Below are 8,110 nucleotides of genomic sequence, written 5' to 3'. Positions count from 1 at the left end.
TTTTCAAATTTGGTCAAAAACAATGTCCATTCATCTTTCTATCCCCATAGTTTTTTGGTTTTTTTTTTTTTTAAATTTGTTACTTGCTTTCTCTAAAGAGTGTGTCAGGAACATGATTTTTAGCTGATGTCAGGAACACAGTTTTTAGCTGATTTTGGTAAGCATTATTTTCTATGTTATGTATAAATTTAATTCCTTCCTTATTTAATTTCATGTTTTAGACATGTTTATTAAAATAAGCATTGAACTCTGGTAGAAAAAATGAATGCTGAAAATAACACTGGCTAAGAATTTAACCCTAAGTGCCAGGTTGGGAAACCTGCCAGCTTAGTCACCCAGTGTAATTTACATTTTTGTGTCAAGAAACATATAAATTTCAGATTTAATTTATTTAACTATGAGTAAAGGAAGGATGGACAGAGGGCAGAAGATAATGTGAACTGATACACTTTTTATTTTTATTTGTAAGCAGATATATACTAATTTTAATAGAAAGGATCTTTTTCCCTCTAAAAACTAACTATAAAATTGGATATATTGGGCCAAACTTGTAAGTATTTTTCTCATTTCTTTACTTCTGGAGCCAATGTTGGAGTAACTAGATTCACTGAACACACAGGAAGATATCACAATTAATTTTCCATAATGCAGAAATCAAAATAAATTTTGCTCTATTTACTAACTGTATAATATCCAAATTAAGATTTCTTAAAAGATTTTCAAAGTTTAATTTACCATCCATATCATTCAGACTTTCTTCTGTCAGTTAATGAAGCGCAGGGGCTAAAGCAATTCATACAATTCCCATCTGTCATCGCTGCAGCAGTGATGAAGCCCAAAATGAAATTCCATTCTTCATTTAATTCCTGTAGCTTGATATTAGTCAGGTAATCAAGCACAACTCCTGGGGTCTTGTTTTTTTCAGATGAGGAAACTAAGGTCAAGTGACTTGCCCTGGGTCACACAGCAAGACATCAGAACAGGGAAAAGATGCAGTAGCTTTGGACTTTCTCCGATGTTACCAAGACCACTGGACCATCCTACCTTCTCAGGTAATTGCCTTCTCTGATATCAAATGGGTCATATTTTATGACCTCTTTTTTTCTTTTCAGAAGGAATCCTGGTTTTTTCTTTCTTTCTTCTTTTTCTTCTTTTAAACAGGCATTTAGAAATGCTGTTCTCCACTTAGTGTCTCTGGTAATTATCTTCAAGGAAATCAGAATACAAATTTAAAGTACTCATTAACATGCTGATTAGAAATTTCTCTCAAAGACTCAAAAGGCTGGAAGAGACCCCCAGAGATCATCTGATCCAGCCCCTGACTTGAGGCATGTTTCACCTAAACAGTTTCTAGCAGATGGAAAACTATATTTATGACCCCCAAGGAGAGAGTCCCTAACCTCCCTTGGAAACACAACTTGTGCTTAGAACTGCTTTACTACCTAATGGGTTGTGTGCAAAATGTGGAAAAGAAACTTCCCTTTCTTGTAAAGTCAAATAGTACCAAAATCACTCAGATTAACCATAAGTTATTTTTGTACTCAAATAACTTATTCTAGCACATTTTAAATTCTATTTTGGAAAATTTTTCTTTTGACATAAAACCTGTTGTAATTTGTTTAACAATTTAAAATCATATACCTGAAGATTATGAGTGTCTATAATTTTAATTGAGTTAAAATGCAACCTCCTGTTACTCTTTTGCTTTTTTGCTTCTGCAATGCAGAATGTGTCCCACAGAAATATTAGCACTTGCTTTCAATCCCCACACCACCACCTTAACCAGGATAACTTTAGACAGGGTTTAAAAGGGAACTGTGAGACTTAAGAATATTTTCTGATGGATTAGAAATTGAATGATGATCTAGGGAGATGTTTACATCTTGACTTGTTTTGGGAATTGCCTTCATTACTTTACAATTCCATCAGCAAATTGTGAATAGGCCTTCAAAAATTCTAACTCCAATATCCTGATCCTATTTCTGCATCTTTGCTCTGAGACTGATCTGATCTTTGCCCATATATGCTTCTGACCTGAAAGAATTTTCTGTCTTCATTAAAAAAATCAGAATTGTTTTTTTAAATGCTAGTGAGTGCTCTAATGAATCTCCACATTGGATGGCAGAAATCATTTGTTGAAAGAAAAAAATCTAGCTACTAAGACAATGAGAAGTTTATCTGGTATTTCCACAACCACCCTAAATGAATTCCATGAATTATACCCTGGGCTCTGTCATTTCTTCATAAACAAAATGTCTCAATGTATCAATAGCATTTGCAGTTGCTCAGAGACTGTCTTCCAGATCTCTCTTCTTTCCTTTCTGCTTCTTTATTAAGATACACCTATAGGGGCCTCCCCTGGTGTTGCAGCGGTTGAGCACCGGGCTGCCCACAGCCTCTGCAGCGCTGGTTCGATCCCCGGCCGCCAGCGAGGGTCCCACATGGCGCGACAGACCTCTCCTGCCACACCTACTGCTCCCCTCAGCAGTGTATTTTGTCAGTCTGCCTGTTCTGTTCCCTGTTCTGGCTCTGGTGAATTCTCTCACCCGCCTGTGCTTCTGACTATACCCAGTGCTTGTATAAATAAATAATTTTTTTTTTTTTAAAAAAGATACTCCTATAGGCTAGGACAGGATTAGCATTGGTTTGAAAGCTGGGTCAATTCGATTTCTAATGGCAGACTTTACACTTACCAACAGTGAGGTTTAGTTATGCCTTAAATGACCTATGAAATGTCTTACTTAAATCAGGCAAGTAAATACAAATACCAAATGATTTCACTCATATGTGGTACATAAAGAAACAAACAAAAAAATGTCCATTGACAACATAGTAGATTAAGAAGATGTGGTATATAGAGAGTGGAAATCTCCACTATAAAAAAAAAAAAATCATCTCTTGCCAGTTTGGCAACATGGGTGTGACTAGAGGGAATTATACTAAGTGAAGGAAGCAAGAAGGAGAAAGACAAAGACTGAATGATTTTAATCTATGTGAAATATAGAAAAAAAAGTAACTGACAAAAGTAAACTAAAACAAGCCCTATAAATATGACCACAGAATAGAGACTATTAGAGGGGAAGAAGAGGTGGAGGTGAGAACAAAGAGGGTGAGGGGGTCCAGTAGCATAGGGTAAAGGACTAGGGGGACCTTGACTATGCAGGTGGTATGGTGACATACATCGAAGGAGAAATGAACCTATTCCCCTAAATCATATGCAGTGTTTAAGGCAATGCTATTTCAATAAAGTAGAAAAAGAATGAAAAAATTAAAGAAAATTCAAAGTACAAGATCGAATTAGTGGTTACCGAGGGAAGGGGTGAGGATGGTATAAATCTGACAAAAGGGGTCAATACTATGGTGAAGGGTGGAATTAAGACTTTTAGTAGTACATACAGTTAATGGTTTATAATAAGGTACACCTAAAACCTGTATAATGTTATAAATCATTGTTATTTCAATAAATGTTTTTTAAAGATCCCTTCCACCTCTAAAATTCTAGCATAAGTAGATGAACAAATGAAAAAATGAGTAAAAATGAATAAAATCATTGAACATTTTGGTCTAGTTGTACCTGCTTTGTGCTTCTTGCGATCAAAATTTGTGGTATTATAGGCACATTTTTGAAATATATTTATATTATAAGACTAAATGTTGATTAAATATTTTTGACATAATGTTACAAATACTTATTGAAACTTACATGTTATATATCTTGAGGACAAAAAAGGCAATCCATTTAAACATTTAAATATATTGATGATCAATACTGTGAATGCAGTTTGCCACCAAAATTAAATGTCAATTTTTTTTAAATTGAGTAAACATTAATGTACTCTATCCATAAGGCAGAATTTGGTACAAAATATTAAGCCATGTTTGTTTTGTTTTTTTAAAGATTTATTTATTTGTTTATACAAGCACTGGGTACAGTCAGAAATGTGGGAGGGTAAGAGAATTCACCAGAGCCAGAGCGGGGAACAGAACAGGCAGACTGATGAAATACACTGCTGAGGGGAGCAGCGGGCGTGGCAGGAGAGGTCTGCGTGCCACATGGGATCCTCGCCGGCAGCCGGGGAACTAACCAGTGTTGCAGAGGCTGCGGGCAGCTTCGCAGCCCAGTGCTCAACCTACTGCGCCATCAGGGAAGGCCCAGCCATGTTTATTTTAATGAAAAATATGTCAGGATTTGTGCAAATGTTTTTTACTCCTTTTCCTAGAAATCTATTAAGGCTGATTTGAGAAAACATCAAGAATACTCCTGCCAAATGCATGTTAGATAGGTTATTGTTTTGACAACATATTTAACCATAGTCACAAAGAATATCATATCAAGAATATGATATGAATATCAAGAATATCAGTCAGGCCAAGAGTGACTTCTATAACAAGATGGGGGGGAGGAGTATTAGATACTTTTGGGAAAATAATCTACAACTAGAACAGCTCAAAGAGTGTTAATGCAGGGCCAATGATTCATACTTACTTTACTAAAAAACTTGTTCTCATCTATGGTGCGCAGAATGTGGTCCATCAAAGATGTTTACAACTGAGTGCCTGAAACTTGTGAATATTCTGTTACATGACATAGGAGAATTTAAGGTTGCAAATGGAATTAAGGTTGCTAATCAGTTGACTTTATTTTTTTAATGAAGTAATCTTGTATTATAACATTAAATATGTCTTAGATGTGCATCTTTAAATATCAACACCTGTATATACTACATTAAGTTCATTACTAAAAAAAAAAAATCCTGGGAATATCTGGGCAGTCATAAGTGACATTAAATGTGGAAAAAAGGCAAACATATTTGAAAAAGATACATTGCTGGCTTTGAAAATGGAAGAGGGATAAGGTGTCAAAAAATTCAGGTATCCTCTAGAAGTTGGAAAAGGAGGGAAGCAAATTCACCCCTTCAGATTCCAGAAGGAACAAAGTCCAGATGAAACCTTAATTTTTGTCCAATGAGATGCATTTTGGACTTCTGTCCTTCACAATTTTAATATAATAAACCTGAGTTGTTTTAAGTCACTAAGTCTGTGATAATTTGTTACCGCAGAATTAGGGATCTTACACAGCATTTCTCCGGTAAAATCAAGGTTAGACATCTAAGAAAGAAGCTGGGGAAAAACAACTTCTGAATAGGTTCCTTTGTAAAACAATATAATGTTACAACTAATCTCAAAAACGTACTGGAAACTTTCCCAAAGACAGCAGGTATTGTTGTAAAGACTGTTTTAATCTGTGAAATCTATTCTATGATAATAAATCAACTTGCTATTCTGAACTACAAAGTCAACCCTCTTAATACAAACTACTTTACCCATTTGGTTGTCTTATTACAAAACAGTAGTTCTTAATTTGGCAAAAACCTTATCTTCATACTTTTTATACATCTTAAGGCCATCCATAGAATAGGACATCACTAAATATGATTATTCACTGCGTTATCATAAGGCACTTGTAAAAGTCAGTCTCAGATAAAGTTTTAGGTCTAAATACATATTTAACTATAAGAGTCCAACTGAATGCTCAAGTCTTTCTTTATGAATAATTATCTTAAAGCTTTATAAAGTTAATAATAAAAATTTAATTCTCATTATGTTTTAATAATTGAAATTCTCACAATTCTCCTGCTAAATTGTGAAAATATGATACCATTTTCCCCCCAGAGAATAAACATTATATACATTCAGGTATTAATTATCACTAATATTATGTCTATTAGTAGGTTCAGGCTTAGTACTATAGACATTCTTCTATTACTTTGCATCAAAAGTCTAAAATTTGAAGAAAGACAAATACCATATGGATTTCACTGATATTTGCTTGACAAAAAAATTCACAAAAAAATCAAACTTTTAGACTATAGGGACAAAATAGTAGTTACCGGAAAGCAGGGCAGGCTAATTGAGTAAAAAAGAATCAACTATAAGGTGATGGATAGAAAATAGACTTTTGGTGGTGAACATGATGTAGTATATACAGATGTTTATTAATAAGCTCTACACCTGAAACCTATGTGATACCATAAATTAAGCTTATTTCAATTAAAAATATCTAAAATTGTTTAAAACTTTTTAAAATCTTTCATCATTGGGCATCTTTGAGCTTCTGAATCACTTCCTTGTATATACAAGAAACAAATATAATAGGAAATATTTTAAAATGGGAATATATTTCTCAATACATTAGTTATAACCTATTTGGAAGATTTATAGTCACAAATTTGAATAATCATGTAATTTTGTTATCTGTACTAAAATATATTGTGCTTTCATTTAATTCTTGATGACCCCATCTTTACTGGGCTTTTAATTTCTTTGGAACAAAAATCAATGTCTAGTTGATTTTTACATTCCTCAGTTACAACAGTACATATTTCACATAGTAATTATTCTATAAATATTTGTTACATGACTGAATAAAGCAATGAAGAGAGGATCACTATAAGTAGCTTGGAATGGATATTTTTATATAAAAGTCCACCTTATTTGTAGAGAAAATGCAGTGCTATTGTCTTAGTAAATTATTCATACTTACTAATCCACCAACATCTAACATCCAGAGCCTCTGTTAATTTCCTTTCACTTAAAATAGAAAGTAAGATAGCTATTAAGGCTTTATTTCATTTACAAACCAAATCTATTACCCTTATATTGAGGTTCATTTCTATTTTGTATGTTAGTATTTCTGCACTTTAAAGTCCTCATTGGATTGAAGAGCAAATATATACATATGCTTCGTTGTGCCAGAGGGCACAAATTCTGTCTTGATTTACTCATGTGCAACTACTATTAACACTGTGAGGAATTCAGGGCAAAGTTTAGTTTATTTTTCAAAAAGGATCATGTTGTTACATATTCCAAATAGCACATGAACTCTTTTAGACTATAAAACCAATGATGTGCAGCCATACACATTTAGGGTATTATTTAGCTTTTTCATTGACTGAATGTCTGACTAGTCTCACTCATTTTTTATGGCACATATTTTTAAAAGCAGTATTTGACAAAGAGAGAAATGAGGTGAATTTCTGTAACTATTAAAGCATGGATGCAGAAATTATTGGAAAAATTTCAAATTTTAACACTAAATATGCTGAAGCATGGCAAAACATCACATTCATTATTTGACTTGAAATGTGCAAAAATCATCCATGTGTTGGAGATCATTTTATTTGAATGTTGTCTTTGTTGGATAAGAGAAAGTGCTATCTGCTCTGAATCTGAGAATTTGAGAGCGGGGAATCCATGTGTAGATTCTGAGCATTGAGAAGAGAAAGGAGCCAGGGTGGGCAAGCACAACAGGACATCCATCTCCAGCTCCCCCTTCCTTAAAATCAAACCTGAAATCCTCCGTGAGTGAATATTGGACGCAACGACCTTAGGCAGTCCACACTCCGTTCTGCCTGTTGGCCCTACACAATGACAGTCACCAGGTAACTGACAAACCAAGCCTACATTATTGGTTATGAAGTTAGTGGACATTAAAAATGTCCCACCTCCAGCCTCCCTGATGGAGCAAGGGGTTAAGTCTCAGCACTATGAAGCTATCAGCAGCCTCTGCAGCACCAGCTCAATCCCTGGCCAGGGAGCTAACCCACATGGAACAGCAGACTTCTCGTGCCTCGCCTGCTGCTCCCCTCAACAGTGTATTTCAGTAGATCCTCCTATTCTGCTCCCTGCTCTGTCTCTGGTGAATCCTCTCACTATCGCCGCAACACCTCTGGCCTACACCCCAGCTCTTGTATGCATAAATAAAATAAATCTTTAAAAAAATAAAGTCCCACCTCATATACTCTGGTTCAACACTTCAGTGGCTATAGAACTTGAAGAAGCATTTTCATTTCTCTGTTGATTATCTCCTATAACAAGAGATTTTTAGACTTTGTCAATGAGTGTTTCTGATTTAAGTTTCCAAAGTCTCTAATGTTTTTAAATGTTATATAAGCAGATATGTTATTCATAATCTTATTTGTGAATAGTCATATTTTGTATGGTAGCATTAGTAAATACAAAGCAGAATATACCAAAAGGTCTTTAGTGACATAGTAAAGCAGTTTGCAATTATGTTCAAATCTGAAAGTAAATGAAACAGGAAACAAAA

At 34.5% G+C, this 8,110-nt stretch overlaps 1 long non-coding RNA gene across 1 annotated transcript; it reads right to left on the bottom strand.

Moving 5' to 3' along the window:
- Window positions 1–1,126: 1,126 nt before the first annotated feature.
- LOC129146637 (uncharacterized) lies at window positions 1,127–7,858 on the bottom strand. Its single transcript, XR_008553581.1, has 3 exons — window positions 7,794–7,858; window positions 4,487–4,575; window positions 1,127–1,205 (listed from the first exon to the last, which is right to left on the bottom strand). It is a non-coding gene; the product is annotated as an uncharacterized LOC129146637 (long non-coding RNA).
- Between the last annotated feature and the right edge of the window lie 252 nt (window positions 7,859–8,110).

This window comes from Talpa occidentalis, unplaced genomic scaffold, assembly GCF_014898055.3.
Source record: "Talpa occidentalis isolate TD23 unplaced genomic scaffold, MPIMG_talOcc4v2.1 talOcc4.1052, whole genome shotgun sequence".
NCBI classification, from domain to species: domain Eukaryota; kingdom Metazoa; phylum Chordata; class Mammalia; order Eulipotyphla; family Talpidae; genus Talpa; species Talpa occidentalis.
The sequence above is the reverse complement of the archived record's forward strand: the minus strand, read 5'-3'. Positions and strand labels throughout refer to the sequence as shown.